This window comes from Triticum aestivum, chromosome 2B (genome assembly GCF_018294505.1).
Source record: "Triticum aestivum cultivar Chinese Spring chromosome 2B, IWGSC CS RefSeq v2.1, whole genome shotgun sequence".
NCBI lineage: Eukaryota > Viridiplantae > Streptophyta > Magnoliopsida > Poales > Poaceae > Triticum > Triticum aestivum.
The window spans coordinates 44,470,125-44,486,784 of record NC_057798.1 but is presented as its reverse complement, the minus strand read 5'-3'; the positions used below and the strand labels follow the sequence as shown (position 1 = coordinate 44,486,784).

The following is a 16,660-nucleotide window of genomic DNA, read 5'->3' as shown; positions in this document are numbered from 1 at the left end:
GGATAACTTAGTATCTGCAACAAAGTATTTAGTAGCAAAGTAGTATGATAGTAATGGTAACAGTGGCAAAGGTAAAGATAGCAGTATTGTAGTGATTGTAATAGTAGCAACGGAAAAGTAAATAAGCGAAGCACAATATGTGAAAAGCTCATAGGCATTGGATCAGTGATGGATAATTATGTCGGATGCGATTCCTCGTGTAATAGTTATAACATAGGGTGACACAGAACTAGCTCAAATTCATCAATGTAATGTAGGCATGTATTCCGAATATAGTCATACGTGCTTATGGAAAAGAACTTGCATGACATCTTTTGTCCTACCCTCTCGTGGCAGCGGGGTCCTAGTGGAAACTAAGGGATATTAAGGCCTACTTTTAATAGAGTACCAGACCAAAGCATTAACACATAGTGAATACATGAACTCCTCAAACTACGGTCATCACCGAGAAGTATCCCGATTATTGTCACTTCGGGGTTGTCGGATCATAACACATAATAGGTGACTATAGACTTGCAAGATAGGATCAAGAACTCACATATATTCATGAAAACATAATAGGTTTAGATCTGAAATCATGGCACTCGGGCCCTAGTGACAAGCATTAAGCATAGCAAAGTCATATCAACATCAATCTCAGAACATAGTGGATACTAGGGATCAAACCCTAACAAAACTAACTTGATTACATGGTAAATCTCATCCAGCCCATCACCGTCCAGCAAGCCTACGATGGAATTACTCACGCACGGCGGTGAGCAACATGAAATTGGTGATGGAGGATGGTTGATGATGACGACGGCAACGAATCCCCCTCTCCGGAGCCCCGAACGAACTCTAGATCAGCCCTCCCAAGAGAGATTAGGACTTGGCGGCGGCTCCGTGTCGTAAAACGCGACGAAACTTCCTCTCTGATTTTTTCTCCGCAAAACAGAATATATGGAGTTGGAGTTGAGGTCGGTGGAGCATCAGGGGGCCCACGAGATAGGGGCGCGCCCAGGGGGAAGGGGCGCGCCACCCACCCTCGTGGACTGGGTGTGGGCCCCCTGGCCTTGATTCTTTGGCAGTATTTTTTATATTTCCCAAAAGTTATCTCCGTGGATTTTCAGGTCATTCCGAGAACTATTGTTTTCTGCACAATAAATAACATCATGGCAGTTCTGCTGAAAACAGCGTCAGTCCGGGTTAGTTTCATTCAAATCATGCAAGTTAAAGTCCAAAACAAGGGCAAAAGTGTTTGGAAAATTAGATACGTTGGAGACGTATCACTTGGTGATGAGTGCATGCTTTTAATTGCTATCATTTTGAGTGCTCCACCAAGATGTATGTGACATGGAAGAGTAACCCATGATACTAATTGATTGTGCATTTGCATTCAAAAGGAAGTCTTAAATAATGCACAAATTTAGGGGGAGATCTTGCTTATCACATACTTCTCAAAGCGACGATGTATTTCAATCTTATTATCATTTTACGAAGCATTGATCTATATGTTGTCATCAATTACCCAAAAGGGGGAGATTGAAGGTGCAACTATCCCTGGGTGGTTTTGGTAATTATTAACAACATATAGCTCATTGAACTAATGCTATTTCAAGATGAATATTTCAGGAAAGTTCAATGATTTGCATGGCATGGATTAGGAATGTGGACCCCTCAAAATGCTAAGGACGAAGGATTTGCTCAAGCTCTAAAGCTCAAGACTCTACATTTTACATTTAGTGATCCAAGATCACATTGAGTCCATAGGAAAAGCCAATACTATTAAAAGGGGAGGTGTTGCTTAATGGCTTGCTTGCTCAAAGTGCTTAGTGATATGCTCCAAAAACCCTCAACCACTTTCTCATATCAACATATGTCCCAAACCAAAAGTCAAACTCGGCCCCACCGATTTGATCTATCCGGCGCCACCAAGTTCATTTGATATAGCCACTGCCAGAAACCCTAGTCACTTCGGTCTCACCGATAGGGATCTCGGTCTCACGGAGATGGGATTGCAAACTATCTGTTTCCCCTCGTAACGTTTCGGTCTAACCGAGATGAGCAATCGGTCCCACCGAGTTCGCAATGCAAACTCTCTATTTCCCCTTTGTAACGTTTCGGTCTCACCGAGATGAGCAAATCGGTCCCATCGAGTTTGCCTGACCAACTCTTTGGTTAGCTTATTTCCAAAGTCAGTCCCATCGAGTTTGTGTAATCGGTCTCACCGAGATTACGTTATGCCCTAACCCTAAAGAAATCGGTCCCACCGAGTTGACATGTCGGTCCCACCGAAATGCCTAATGGTCACATTACGAACTAAATCGGTCTGACCGAGTTTTCTAATTTGGTCTCACCGAGTTTGGTAAATTGTGTGTAACTGTTAGATTTTGTGTGGAGGCTATATATACCCCTCCACCCTCTCTTCATTCATGGAGAACGCCATCAGAACGTGCCTACACTTCCAGCATTCATTTTCTGAGAGAGAACCACCAACTCATGTGTTGAGGTCAAGATATTCCATTCCAACCACATAAATCTTGATCTCTAGCCTTCCCCAAGTTGCTTTGCACTCAAATCATCTTTCCACCTGATCCAATCCTATGAGAAAGAGTTGAGTGTTGGGGAACCTATCATTTGAAGCACAAGAGCAAGGAGTTCATCATCAACACACCATCTATTACCTTTTGGAGAGTGGTGTCTCCTAGATTTGGTTAGGTGTCACTTGGAAGCCTCCGTCAAGATTGTGGAGTTGAACCAAGGAGTTTGTACGGGCAAGGAGATCGCCTACTTCGTGAAGATCTACCCTAGTGAGGCAAGTCCTTCGTGGGCGATGTCCATGGTGGGATAGACAAGGTTGCTTCTTCGTGAACCCTTCATGGGTGGAGCCCTCCGTGGACTCGCGCAACCGTTACTCTTCGTGGGTTGAAGTCTCCATCAACGTGGATGTACGATAGCACCACCTATCGGAACCACGCCAAAAATCTCCGTGTCTCCAATTGCGTTTGCTTCCTCAAGCTCCTCCCTTTACCTTCATGTGGAATGTTTTACATTCCGCTGCTATACTCTTAGAATTGCATGTGTAGGTTGATTGCTTGACTTGTGTAAAGTTGCTAAAATCTGCGAAGACTTAAAATTGGGAAAAGGCTAGATTTTTATTTGGTCAAGTAGTCTAATCACCCCCCTCTAGATACATACTTTCGATCCTACACCCGGCTACACCTATACGCGCGCTTGGCGCTGTATGGCGTCCACTCCTACTGCTTCCTGGACCTGTTCCTCCCCTGTGTCGCCACCGCCGCGGCCGCGCTCGGCATGGAGACAGAGCCGCAGTTCGACCGCCCCTACCTGGCCTCCTCGCTGCGGGACTCCTGGGGCCGGCGATGGAACATCATGGTGTCGGCCATCCTCCGGCCGTTGGTGTACGACCCCGTGCGCGTATCCGGGGCGATGCATGATGCCATTGTGTGCTACCTCAGCCTGCGGTGGCTGCCCGACAACGGGATGACCGCCTTCTTCGCCCTCCATGGCGCCTGCTGCGTCGCCGAGGGGTGGTGCATGGCGGTGGGTGGCGAGGAGGCCACCGCGGGCCGTGGCGACATGGAGTGTGGGGCTATTCGTGGCAGGCACCTCATTCTGGCTCTTCCTCCCGGCGCTGCTCAAGGACGGCGTCGAGGAGAGGTTCCTGGATGAGTGGGCTGTCGTGGCGGCCTTCTTCCTCGACGCTGGCGGGAAGATGAATTCCATTATTGTACGGTGAACGGAGTAGCTAGCAGAAAAGCAGCAAAATCATCCAAACCCTGATGATCCCAGCCATCATTAAGAGTTTTTTTAGGTGAATTTTACTTACTTAAGTTTGACAAAACTCTTCACTGTAAAAAAAAGAGAATGTACAACCTCAATCCACCCTGCTCCGTAAGAAGATAAACTTACTCCACATGACAAGCTTCCCATGAAAGTTCATACTTCTTAAAAAAGGGTTAATTATCTAGGTTAGTGCAAAAAATTATTTAGGGCTTTGACAGAGAACTAGCTACGTTAACTAGTTTAATTAGGTTAATTATCTAGGTAAACTAGGTTAACTAACTAGGTTAAATAGGTAGATTAATTAGGTTTGTTAGATTAACAAGCTATGTTAAGTAGGTTGGCTAGGTTAGAGCAAAATTTTATTTTAGATCACTAGGTCAGAAGGGTTAGAGAAATGGAGTTCCTTTGCAATTTAATTGAGTTATGTCCTAGGTAGAGAAGGGTTAGAGAAAATAATGTGTGTGTGCATGAGAGAGAGGAATAGCTAGATCAACATAATTTGGGTTCTGTCCTAGGCAGAGAAGTGTTTAGTGAGGTCATTTTGCAAAGGTTTTTGACTTTTGAAAAGACCACTATTTTTCAAGGAAAAGAATTTAGGCAAGTTTTATTTTAAAGATGATCCCGTCCTAGACTTTTATTGTTGATTATATCTTTTCATTGAAGTGGACATGTTATATCTTTTCATTGAAGTGGTTCGATTATGCCCAAGTGGCTTTGTTGTTTCCAGGGAATGAAGCCGATTGGCCTATGTTTTGCCGGAATGTTGATTCATTTCCGTTCCGGCAAATTTCAGGTTCTCGATTTGTCCACTTTTTAGCAAAAGTCATGCCGAAATTTTCCGTGAATTTCGGCATGACTTGTGCTACAAACTAGGACATATTGAGTGCCCGAGATTTGCCGCACCGGGAAGGAGTCAACATTACTGCATGTCATCATTCATTTTATCAGGTCTAGAATTAATTACTAGATTTAATCATAGGAAACATGGCTAGCAACGATGAAGGACAGGGTTCTGGTGACTGTGACAATGTCTACCGGGCGGTGGAAGAATTTTTGAGGGACGCCGACAATCAAGAGTTGATGTTGGTGGGTCCAACTGTCACATCGGAGATTGAGACTGACATCGAGACCGGTGCTGAGACTGAGACCGGCGCTGAGATTGAGACCGGCATCAAGTCCGGCGCTGAGACTGAGACCGGTGCCGAGACTAGCGGAGCCAGTATAGAATCGAAAGCAAAGAGGTAACGACTTCCTAACAAGCTCAGGACAACTAGACTGGTGGTCACAGAGGTGGACGGCGGCAATTTTGAGCCAACCGCGCCCGAGGAAGCGCGCGCGTGCTACGACAATCAAGTAGGCTGCATCATATGGACAACCGCCACCATCAATGATGTGAAACTAAAGAAGATAGATAATATGAGGCCCTCCCTCCGAAAGAAGCTGCACCAGATATTCTTGTTCCCAGACCGGAATGAAAAGGATTATAAAGATCTAGATAAGGACCCGGCAATGAAGAAGGTAAACAAACACACCATGACCAAGTTTAGCGATGCGTTGGCCGCCTGGAAAACTAGGGTGAAATATCGGATAGTCATCAAAAAGGAACCCTACTCCGAGATTGTAAAGGATAATCCGACAATCACGGAAGAACACTTTCAAATATTCAAGGCGGCTTGCGAGGCCGAAGATGCCAAAAAAAAGTCAAAGTACATGAAGGGGCTCCAACAGAGGAACATTGGGAGCCACCACCTCGGAAGCCATGGTTACGGTGGGAAGAGGTCCATATGGGACAAGGAGGACGCGGAAGCCGCGAGTCTGGGCATCGCAGACCCCTTGGCGGAGTTCACCGTCCCGCAGGAGCGTGATGTCCTTAGGGCCCGACACCATTGGGACCCAGTGAAGAAGGTTTTCTAGACGAATGGGGTCACGACGGAGTTCATGAGACTGCTGGTAATTTTAGTTTCTAATCAATTCGACTGCATGTTAGTCATATTTGTAAATGATCCTTGTGCATTTTGCAGAGAGAGCAACACATGATTGTGGCCGAAAGTGACTCGCTGTTTGAGGCGTTGGCGAGGCCCAAGTGGGACACTCCATTCAACCGGGTGTTGAACATATTTAAAGGACTCCCGGTGGAGAATCTACCATCGTTGGACGCGTGCACAGTGTCGGAGACGGCGCCACGTGGAAGAAGTACTACCGTGAGACCACGGAGGAGAGAAAGGAAAGACAAAGGTTAACTGAAGAAAAGATCGACAAGAAGGTTGAGATTGCGGTTGAGAAGAAATCATCTGAGACAGTCGCAACAGCGGTAGCTGCCGCAAAACAGGTGGTTGTAGATATGTCTACTACCTTGGTTCCGACCGTTTTCAATTGAACCAGGCAAAATCCAAGAAAAAGTGCAGCGGACATTCCCATTGCTGAGTTCTTGGGGAGCAGCTCGACTAGCGTTGCACCAGCACCTATAGCTGCACTTGCTCTCGCACCGGCTCCTGGACCTGCTCCCGCACCTGCTCTAGCACCGGCTCCGGCACCGGACGTGCTCGGCGGTGCTTCTTCTTTGGCTGAGCTCAATGCCCTCACGGTATCTGTCACACCGACCCTCTTCAATAAATGTATAATCTTCCATTTTCGTTGCCTTTCGGATATCTCATGTCGCAGACTTCTCTTTGCAGGCCGACGAAACCCCGTGCACCTTACACCATTGGCGTCCAGAAGGTGGACGTGGGGAAGGCGACGATAATGAAGCCGAAGGAACCATTGATTCACATCCGGTCGATCCCCCCGGACGTCTTCAAGGTTTCCGTGGCCAGTGTCAAACCAGGCCACGAGAATTTGGCTCCTCTGGTACTAGTGGGGGATGACGACGAGACCCTGGGGCAGCTTCGTGATTGTTGCAATGGGTGGGTCCTGTTGTGGCCAAAGAGTCTGCTTCGTCTGGAGGCGACCGGGTGTTGAGGAACGTCGTAGAAAATAAATTTTTTCCTACGGTTTCACCAAGACCCATCTATGAGTTCATCTAAGCAACGAGTGAAAGGGGAGATGCATCTACATACCACTTTGTAGATCGCGAGCGGAAGCGTTCAAAAGAACGGGGTTGAAGTAGTCGTTCTTGTCGTGATCCTATCACCGGAGATCCTAGCGCCGAACGGACGGCACCTCCGCGTTCAACACACGTACGGTCAGCGTGACGTCTCCTCCGTCTTGATCCAGCAAGGGGGAAGGAGAGGTTGATGATGATCCAGCAGCACGACGGCGTGGTGGTGGATGCAGCAGAACTCCGGCAGGGCTTCGCCAAGCTGCTGCTGGAGGAGGACGAGGTGTAGCAGGGGAGGGAGGCGCCAAGACACAAGGGTGCGGCTGCCCTCCCCCTGCCCTCCTTTATATAGGCCCCCAGGGGGGGCGGCGGCCCTGGGAGATCCAATCTCCCAAGGGGGCGGCGGCCAGGGGGGGTGGAGTGCCCCCCAAGGCAAGTGGGGCGCCCCCCACCTAGGGTTTCCAACCCTAGGCGCAAGGGGGGGGCAGGGGGGTGCACCAGACCACTAAGGGCTGGTTCCCCTCCCACTTCAGCCCATGGGGCCCTACGGGATAGGTGGCCCCACCCGGTGGACCCCCGGGACCCTTCCGGTGGTCCCGGTACAATACCGGGTGACCCCGAAACTTCCCGATGGCCGAAACAGCACTTCCTATATAGTTTTCTTTACCTCCGGACCATTCCGGAACTCCTCGTGACGTCCGGGATCTCATCCGGGACTCCGAACAACATTCGGTTTGCTGCATACTCATATTCATACAACCCTAGCGTCACCGAACCTTAAGTGTGTAGACCCTACGGGTTTGGGAGACATGTAGACATGACCGAGACGGCTCTCCGGTCAATAACCAACAGCGGGATCTGGATACCCATGTTGGCTCCCCGTATACTATTCCCTTTGTCAGACGGTATGTTACTTGCCCGAGACTCGATCGTCGGTATCCCAATAGCTCGTTCAGTCTCGTTACCGGCAAGTCACTTTACTCGTACCATAATGCATGATCCCATGACCAGACACTTGGTCACTTTGAGCTCATTATGATGATGCAGTACCGAGTGGGCCCAGTGATACCTCTCCGTTATACGGAGTGACAAATCCTAGTCTCGATCCGTGTCAACCCAACAGACACTTTCGGAGATACCTGTAGTGCACCTTTATAGTCACCCAGTTACGTTGTGACATTTGGTACACCCAAAGCACTCCTACGGTATCCGGGAGTTACACGATCTCATGGTCTAAGGAAGAGATACTTGACATTGGAAAAGCTCTAGCAAAACTAACTACACAATCTTGTGCTATGCTTAGGATTGGGTCTTGTCCATCACATCATTCTCCTAATGATGTGATCCCGTTATCAACGACATCTAATGTCCATAGTCAGGAAACCATGACTATCTGTTGATCAATGAGCTAGTCAACTAGAGGCTTACTAGGGACATATTATGGTCTATGTATTCACACGTGTATTACGATTTCCGGATAATACAATTATAGCATGAATAAAGACAATTAACATGAACAAGGAAATATAATAATAATCCTTTTATTATTGCCTCTAGGGCATATTTCCAACAGTCTCCCACTTGCACTAGAGTCAATAACCTAGTTACATTGTGATGAATCGAACAACCATAGAGTTCTGGTGTTGATCATGTTTTGCTCGCGAGAGAGGTTTAGTCAACGGATCTGCGACATTCAGATCCGTATGTACTTTGCAAATATCTATGTCTCCATCTTGAACATTTTCACGGATGGAGTTGAAACGACGCTTGATGTGCCTGATCTTCTTGTGAAACCTGGGCTCCTTGGCAAGGGCAATAGCTCCAGTGTTGTCACAGAAGAGTTTGATCGGCCCCGACGCATTGGGTATGACTCCTAGGTCGATGATGAACTCCTTCACCCAAATAGCTTCATGCGCTGCCTCCGAGTCTGCCATGTACTCCGCTTCACATGTAGATCCCGCCACGACGCTCTGCTTGCAGCTGCACCAGCTTACTGCTCCACCATTCAACTTATACACGTATCCGGTTTGTGACTTAGAGTCATCCAGATCTGTGTTGAAGCTAGCGTCGACGTAACCTCCATAAACGAGAAACATGTCCTTTGTCCTTTTCAGGTACTTTAGGATATTTTTGACCGCTGTCCAGTGTTCCTTGCCGGGATTACTTTGGTACCTTCCTACCAAACTTACGGCAAGGTTTACACCAGGTCTGGTACACATCATGGCATACATAATAGATCCTATGGCTGAAGCATAGGGGATGACACTCATCTCTTCTTTATCTTTTGCCGTGGTCGGGCATTGAGCCGAGCTCAATCTCACACCTTGCAGTACATGCAAGAACCCTTTCTTGGACTGATCCATTTTGAACTTCTTCAAAATCTTATCAAGGTATGTGCTTTGTGAAAGACCTATGAGGCGTCTCGATCTATCCCTATAGATCTTGATGCCTAATATGTAAGCAGCTTCTCCAAGGTCCTTCATTGAAAAACACTTATTCAAGTAGGCCTTAATGCTGTCCAAAAGTTCTATATCATTTCCCATCAAAAGTATGTCATCTACATATAATATGAGAAATGCTATAGAGCTCCCACTCACTTTCTTGTAAACGCAGGCTTCTCCATAAGTCTGCATAAACCCAAACGCTTTGATCATCTCATCAAAACGAATGTTCCAACTTCGAGATGCTTGCACCAGCCCATAAATGGATCGCTGGAGCTTGCATACTTTGTTAGCATTCTTAGGATTGACAAAACCCTCCGGCTGCATCATATACAGTTCTTCCTTAAGATGCCCATTAAGGAATGCCGTTTTGACGTCCATCTGCCATATCTCATAATCATAGTATGCGACAATTGCTAACATGATTCGGACGGACTTTAGCTTCGCTACGGGAGAGAAAGTCTCATCGTAGTCAACCCCTTGAACTTGTTGATAACCCTTAGAGACAAGTCGAGCTTTATAGATGGTAATATTACCATCCGCGTCCGTATTCTTCTTAAATATCCATTTGTTTTCTATCGCTCGCCGATCATCGGGCAAGTCAGTCAAAGTCCATACTTTGTTTTCATACATGGATTCTATCTCGGATTGCATGGCTTCAAGCCATTTGTTGGAATCTGGGCCCGCCATCGCTTCTTCATAGTTCGAAGGTTCACCGTTGTCTAACAACATGATTTCTAGGACAGGGTTTCCATACCACTCTGGTGTGGAACGTGTCCTTGTGGACCTACGAGGTTCAGTAGCAACTTGATCCGAAGTACCTTGATCATAATCATTAATTTCCTCTCCAGGTGGTGTAGGCACCACAGGAACATTTTCCTGAGCTGCACTACTTTCCGGTTCAAGAGGTAGTACTTCATCGAGTTCTACTTTCCTCCCACTTACTTCTTTCGAGAGAAACTCTTTTTCCAGAAAGGATCCGTTCTTGGCAACAAAGATATTGCCTTCGGATCTAAGGTAGAAGGTATACCCAATGGTTTCCTTGGGGTATCCTATGAAGACGCATTTTTCCGACTTGGGTTCGAGCTTTTCAGGTTGAAGTTTCTTGACATAAGCATCGCATCCCCGAACTTTTAGAAACGACAGCTTAGGTTTCTTCCCAAACCATAATTCATACGGTGTCGTCTCAACGGATTTTGACGGAGCCCTATTTAAAGTGAATGTAGCTGTCTCTAGAGCGTATCCCCAAAATGATAGCGGTAAATCGGTAAGAGACACCATAGACCGCACCATATCCAATAGAGTGCGATTACGACGTTCGGACACACCATTACGCTGAGGTGTTCCAGGCGGCGTGAGTTGTGAAACGATTCCATGTTTCCTTAAGTGTGTACCAAATTCATGAATTAAGTATTCTCCTCCACGATCTGATCGTAGGAACTTTATCTTTCGGTCACGTTGATTCTCTACCTCATTCTGAAATTCCTTGAACTTTTCAAAGGTCTCAGACTTGTGTTTCATCAAGTAGACATACCCATATCTACTCAAGTCGTCAGTGAGAGTGAGAACATAATGATATCCTCCGCGAGCCTCAACGCTCATTGGACCGCACACATCGGTATGTATGATTTCCAATAAGTTGGTTGCTCGCTCCATTGTTCCGGAGAACGGAGTCTTGGTCATTTTGCCCATGAGGCATGGTTCGCATGTGTCAAATGATTCATAATCGAGAGACTCTAAAAGTCCATCAGCATGGAGCTTCTTCATGCGCTTGACACCAATGTGACCAAGGCGGCAGTGCCACAAGTATGTGGGACTATCGTTATCAACTTTACATCTTTTGGTATTCACGCTATGAATATGTGTAACATTACGTTCGAGATTCATTAAGAATAAACCATTGACCATCGGGGCATGACCATAAAACATATGTCTCATATAAATAGAACAACCATTATTCTCGGATTTAAATGAGTAGCCATCTCGTATTAAACAAGATCCAGATACAATGTTCATGCTCAAACTTGGCACTAAATAACAATTATTGAGGTTCATAACTAATCCCGTGGGTAAATGTAGAGGTAGCGTGCTGACGGCGATCACATTGACCTTGGAACCATTCCCGACGCGCATCGTCACCTCGTCCTTCGCCAGTCTCCACTTATTCCGCAGCTCCTGCTGTGAGTTACAAATATGAGCAATGGCACCGGTATCAAATACCCAGGAGTTACTACGAGTACTGGTAAGGTACACATCAATTACATGTATATCAAATATACCTTTAGTGTTGCCAGCCTTCTTGTCCACTAAGTATTTGGGGTAGTTCCGCTTCCAGTGACCCTTCCCCTTGCAATAAAAGCACTCAGTCTCAGGCTTGGGTCCATTCTTTGACTTCTTCCCGGCAACTGGCTTACAGGGCGTGGCAACATCTTTGCCGTCCTTCTTGAAGTTCTTCTTACCCTTGCCCTTCTTAAACTTAGTGGTCTTATTGACCATCAACACTTGATGTTCTTTCTTGATTTCAACCTCTGCTGACTTCAGCATGGAAAATACTTCAGGAATGGTCTTCACCATCCCCTGCATATTGTAGTTCAACACAAAGCTCTTGTAGCTCGGTGGGAGCGACTGAAGGATTCTGTCAATGACCGCCTCGTCCGGGAGGTTGATCTCCAGCTGGGACAGGCGGTTGTGCAACCCAGACATTTTGAGTATGTGCTCACTGACAGAACTGTTTTCCTCCATCTTACAACTATAGAACTTGTCGGAGACTTCATATCTCTCGACCCGGGCATGAGCTTGAAAAACCATTTTCAGCTCCTCGAACATCTCATATGCTCCGCGAATCTCAAAACGCTTTTGGAGCCCCGGTTCTAAGCTATAAAGCATGCCGCACTGAATGAGGGAGTAATCATCAGCACGTGACTGCCAAACGTTCATAACGTCTTGGTCCTCTGGGATGGGTGCTTCACCTAGCAGTTCATCTAGGACATATGCTTTCTTGGCTGCTATGAAGATGATCCTCAGGTTCCGGACCCAGTTTGAATAGTTGCTGCCATCATGTTTCAGCTTGGTTTTCTCTAGGAACTCGTTGAAGTTCATGTTGACATGAGCGTTGGCCATTTGATCTACAAGACATATTTTGCAAAAGTTTTAGACTAAGTTCATGATAATTAAGTTCATCTAATCAAATAATTGAATGAACTCCCACTCAGATTTGACATCCCTCTAGTCATCTAAGTGTTACACGATCCGAGTCGACTAGGCTGTGTCCAATCATCACGTGAGACGGACTAGTCATCATCGGTGAACATCTCCATGTTGATCGTATCTTCCATACGACTCATGTTCGACCTTTCGGTCTCTTGTGTTCCGAGGCCATGTCTGTACATGCTAGGCTCGTCAAGTTAACCCTAAGTGTTCTGCATGTGTAAATCTGTCTTACACCCATTGTATGTGAACGTAAGGATCTATCACACCCGATCATCACGTGGTGCTTCGAAACGACGAACTTTAGCAACGGTGCACAGTTAGGGGGAACACTTTCTTGAAATTATTATAAGGGATCATCTTATTTAGTACCGCCGTTCTAAGTAAACAAGATGCATAAAACATAATAAACATCACATGCAATTATATAGTAGTGACATGATATGGCCAATATCATATAGCTCCTTCGATCTCCATCTTCGGGGCTCCATGATCATCTTCGTCACCGGCATGACACCATGATCTCCATCATTATGATATCCATCATTATGTCTTCATGAAGTTGTCACGCCAATGACTACTTCTACTTCTATGGCTAACGCGTTTAGCAATAAAGTTAAGTAATTTACATGGCGTTCTTCAATGACACGCAGGCCATACAAAAAATAAAGACAACTCCTATGGCTCCTGCCGGTTGTCATACTCATCAACATGCAAGTCGTGATTCCTATTACAAGAACATGATCTCATACATCACAATATATCATTCATCATTCATCACAACTTCTGGCCATATCACATCACATGACAATTGCTACAAAAACAAGTTAGACGTCCTCTAATTGTTGTTGCATCTTTTACGTGGCTGCAACTGGGTTCTAGCAAGAACGTTTTCTTACCTAAGAATAACCACAACGTGATTTTGTCAACTTCTATTTACCCTTCATAAGGACCCTTTTCGTCGAATCCGCTCCAACTAAAGTAGGAGAGACAGACACCTGCTAGCCACCTTATGCAACTAGTGCATGTCAGTCGGTGGAACCTATCTCACGTAAGCGTACGTGTAAGGTCGGTCCGGGCCGCTTCATCCCACAATACCGCTGAAGCAAGAAAAGACTAGTAGCGGCAAGCAAGTTGACAAGATCTACGCCCACAACAAAATTGTGTTCTACTCGTGCAATAGAGAACTATGCATAGACCTAGCTCATGATGCCACTATTGGGGAACATTGCAGAAAATAAAACTTTTCCTACGGTTTCACCAAGATCCATCTATGAGTTCATCTAAGCAACGAGTGAAAGGGGAGATGCATCTACATACCACTTTGTAGATCGCGAGCGGAAGCGTTCAAAAGAACGGGGTTGAAGTAGTCATTCTCGTCGTGATCCTATCACCGAAGATCCTAGCGCCGAACGGACGACACCTCCGTGTTCAACACACGTACGGTCAGCGTGACGTCTCCTCCGTCTTGATCCAGCAAGGGGGAAGGAGAGGTTGATGATGATCCAGCAGCACGACGGCGTGGTGGTGGATGCAGCAGAACTCCGGCAGGGCTTCGCCAAGCTGCTGCTGGAGGAGGACGAGGTGTAGCAGGGGAGGGAGGCGCCAAGACACAAGGGTGCGGCTGACCTCCCCGCTGCCCTCCTTTATATAGGCCCCCAGGGGGGGCGCCGGCCCTGGGAGATCCAATCTCCCAAGGGGGCGGCGGCCAGGGGGGTGGAGTGCCCCCCAAGGCAAGTGGGGCGCCCCCCACCTAGGGTTTCCAACCGTAGGCGCAAGGGGGGGGGCGCACCAGCCCACTAAGGGCTGGTTCCCCTCCCACTTCAGCCCACGGGGCCCTCCGGGATAGGTGGCCCCACCAGGTGGACCCCCGGGACCCTTCCGGTGGCCCCGGTACAATACCGGGTGACCCCGAAACTTTCCCGATGGCCGAAACAGCACTTCCTATATAGTTTTCTTTACCTCCGGACCATTCCGGAACTCCTCGTGACATCCGGGATCTCATCCGAGACTCCGAACAACATTCGGTTTGCTGCATACTCATATTCATACAACCCTAGCGTCATCGAACCTTAAGTGTGTAGACCCTACGGGTTCGGGAGACATGTAGACATGACCGAGACGGCTCTCCGGTCAATAACCAACAGCGGGATCTGGATACCCATGTTGGCTCCCACATACTCCTCGATGATCTCATCAGATGAACCACGATGTCGAGGATTCAAACAACCCCGTATACTATTCCCTTTGTCAGACGGTATGTTACTTGCCCGAGACTCGATCGTCGGTATCCCATTACCTCGTTCAGTCTCGTTACCGGCAAGTCACTTTACTCGTACCGTAATGCATGATCCCGTGACCAGACACTTGGTCACTTTGAGCTCATTATGATGATCCACTACCGAGTGGGCCCAATGATACCTCTCCGTTATACGGAGTGACAAATCCCAGTCTTGATCCGTGTCAACCCAACAGACACTTTCGGACATACCTGTAGTGCACCTTTATAGTCACCCATTTACGTTGTGACGTTTGGTACACCAAAGCACTCCTACGGTATCCGGGAGTTACACGATCTCATGGTCTAAGGAAGAGATACTTGACATTGGAAAAGCTCTAGCAAAACGAACTACACGATCTTGTGCTATGCTTAGGATTGGGTCTTGTCCATCACATCATTCTCCTAATGATGTGATCCCATTATCAATGACATCTAATGTCCATAGTCAGGAAACCATGACTATCTGTTGATCAACGAGCTAGTCAACTAGAGGCTTACTAGGGACATATTATGGTCTATGTATTCACACGTGTATTATGATTTCCAGATAATACAATTATAGCATGAATAAAGAGAATTAACATGAACAAGGAAATATAATAATAATCCTTTTATTATTGCCTCTAGGGCATATTTCCAACACTGGGAGCACACCCACGAGCACGCAGTTAGGTATGAACATCAACACCTCACCTACTCAATTAGCATCGGCTGTCGTGCTGGGTGATAGCGGAGGGGGTGAGGAAGAGGCTCGATTAGTCGTTGGTGACGTCGCCATAGATGAGGATGAGGATGACGATGACACTCAACAATATGTCAATATTGGCGCCTACTTAGGGTTTGAGCGTCATGAGTCGGTGCTTGAATTGTCGCCTCCGGAGTCTGAACGTATTATGGACAACCTTCCGGTACCAAAGAAGTCTAGGAAGAGACCGAGGAAAGGTAAAACACCTGATTGTATGATCCAGCCGCCTCAGCAGCCTCGGGTTCAAGACCATATAGATATCCCCGGTGCGGCAAAATGGCATTATCGCCGGTGAACCAATCCTACCTGAAGCAGCGACAGGGGCCAGATTCAGCGATGTAAGGAGACTTCATGACGATGTGCTGCGGAGAGAGAAAGGCCTCATCGCCTCGAAAAATCCAGGATACCAACTCTACGTGGTTAACGTGCTGCGGCAATTGTCGTACGTCGACACATTCCCCGGGGACAAGTTCTTCCTTCGATTTGATTACATCTTCGACATGTATCACTGGAAGAAGCTGGATTTTACGTTTGTCCGCCTTTATGCCTTGCACATGAACTACCTCATCGGGGTTGAGCAGATACGTTTTATCTGTGTCGCTGACCCGTACTTCATGCACGAGAGCTTCTTGGCAGTCTACGCAAAGCACCAAGAATTCGCGAGGGAGTACCTCGTCAATAAGGACAAGGAGGCGATTCTCGTGCCTTATCATCCCCTGTAAGTCATCCGCGCGAATATCCTTCTTTCGATTTTAATCATTCATTTGCACGGTGGAGGCTAATTAATTTAAGGTGTACTTATTTTGCGCAGCGGTGGACGCGCCTTCCTCATCATCCTCTACCCCCGATACTCCCATGCTCTTTACTTGGACTCTTCGAAGAACATTACCAAAAAGGATTACACCCACATCAAGTCTATTCTTGACAGTGCTATCTTTTACTACGACAAAAGGGGTGGAGAGGTCAACGACAAGAAGACAAGGCACGTCGGGCCCGCCTTCAGCCATAAGACCGACTTCTGCCGCATCCAGCAACCGAGTGATTCTCGTAATGATGGATTCTATGTCCTACACCACATGCTGGAGTACAGATGGGATCACCAGAAACTTTGCATGTCACCTAAATCCGGCGATGCCCATATTCTGCAATGGTAAAAGCACATA

General features: G+C 47.0%; 1 pseudogene; it reads left to right on the top strand.

Annotated features, from left to right (window-relative positions):
- Positions 1 to 3,201: 3,201 nt before the first annotated feature.
- LOC123038911 (acyl-CoA--sterol O-acyltransferase 1-like) lies at positions 3,202 to 5,031 on the top strand (annotated as a pseudogene).
- The last annotated feature ends 11,629 nt before the right edge of the window (positions 5,032 to 16,660 follow it).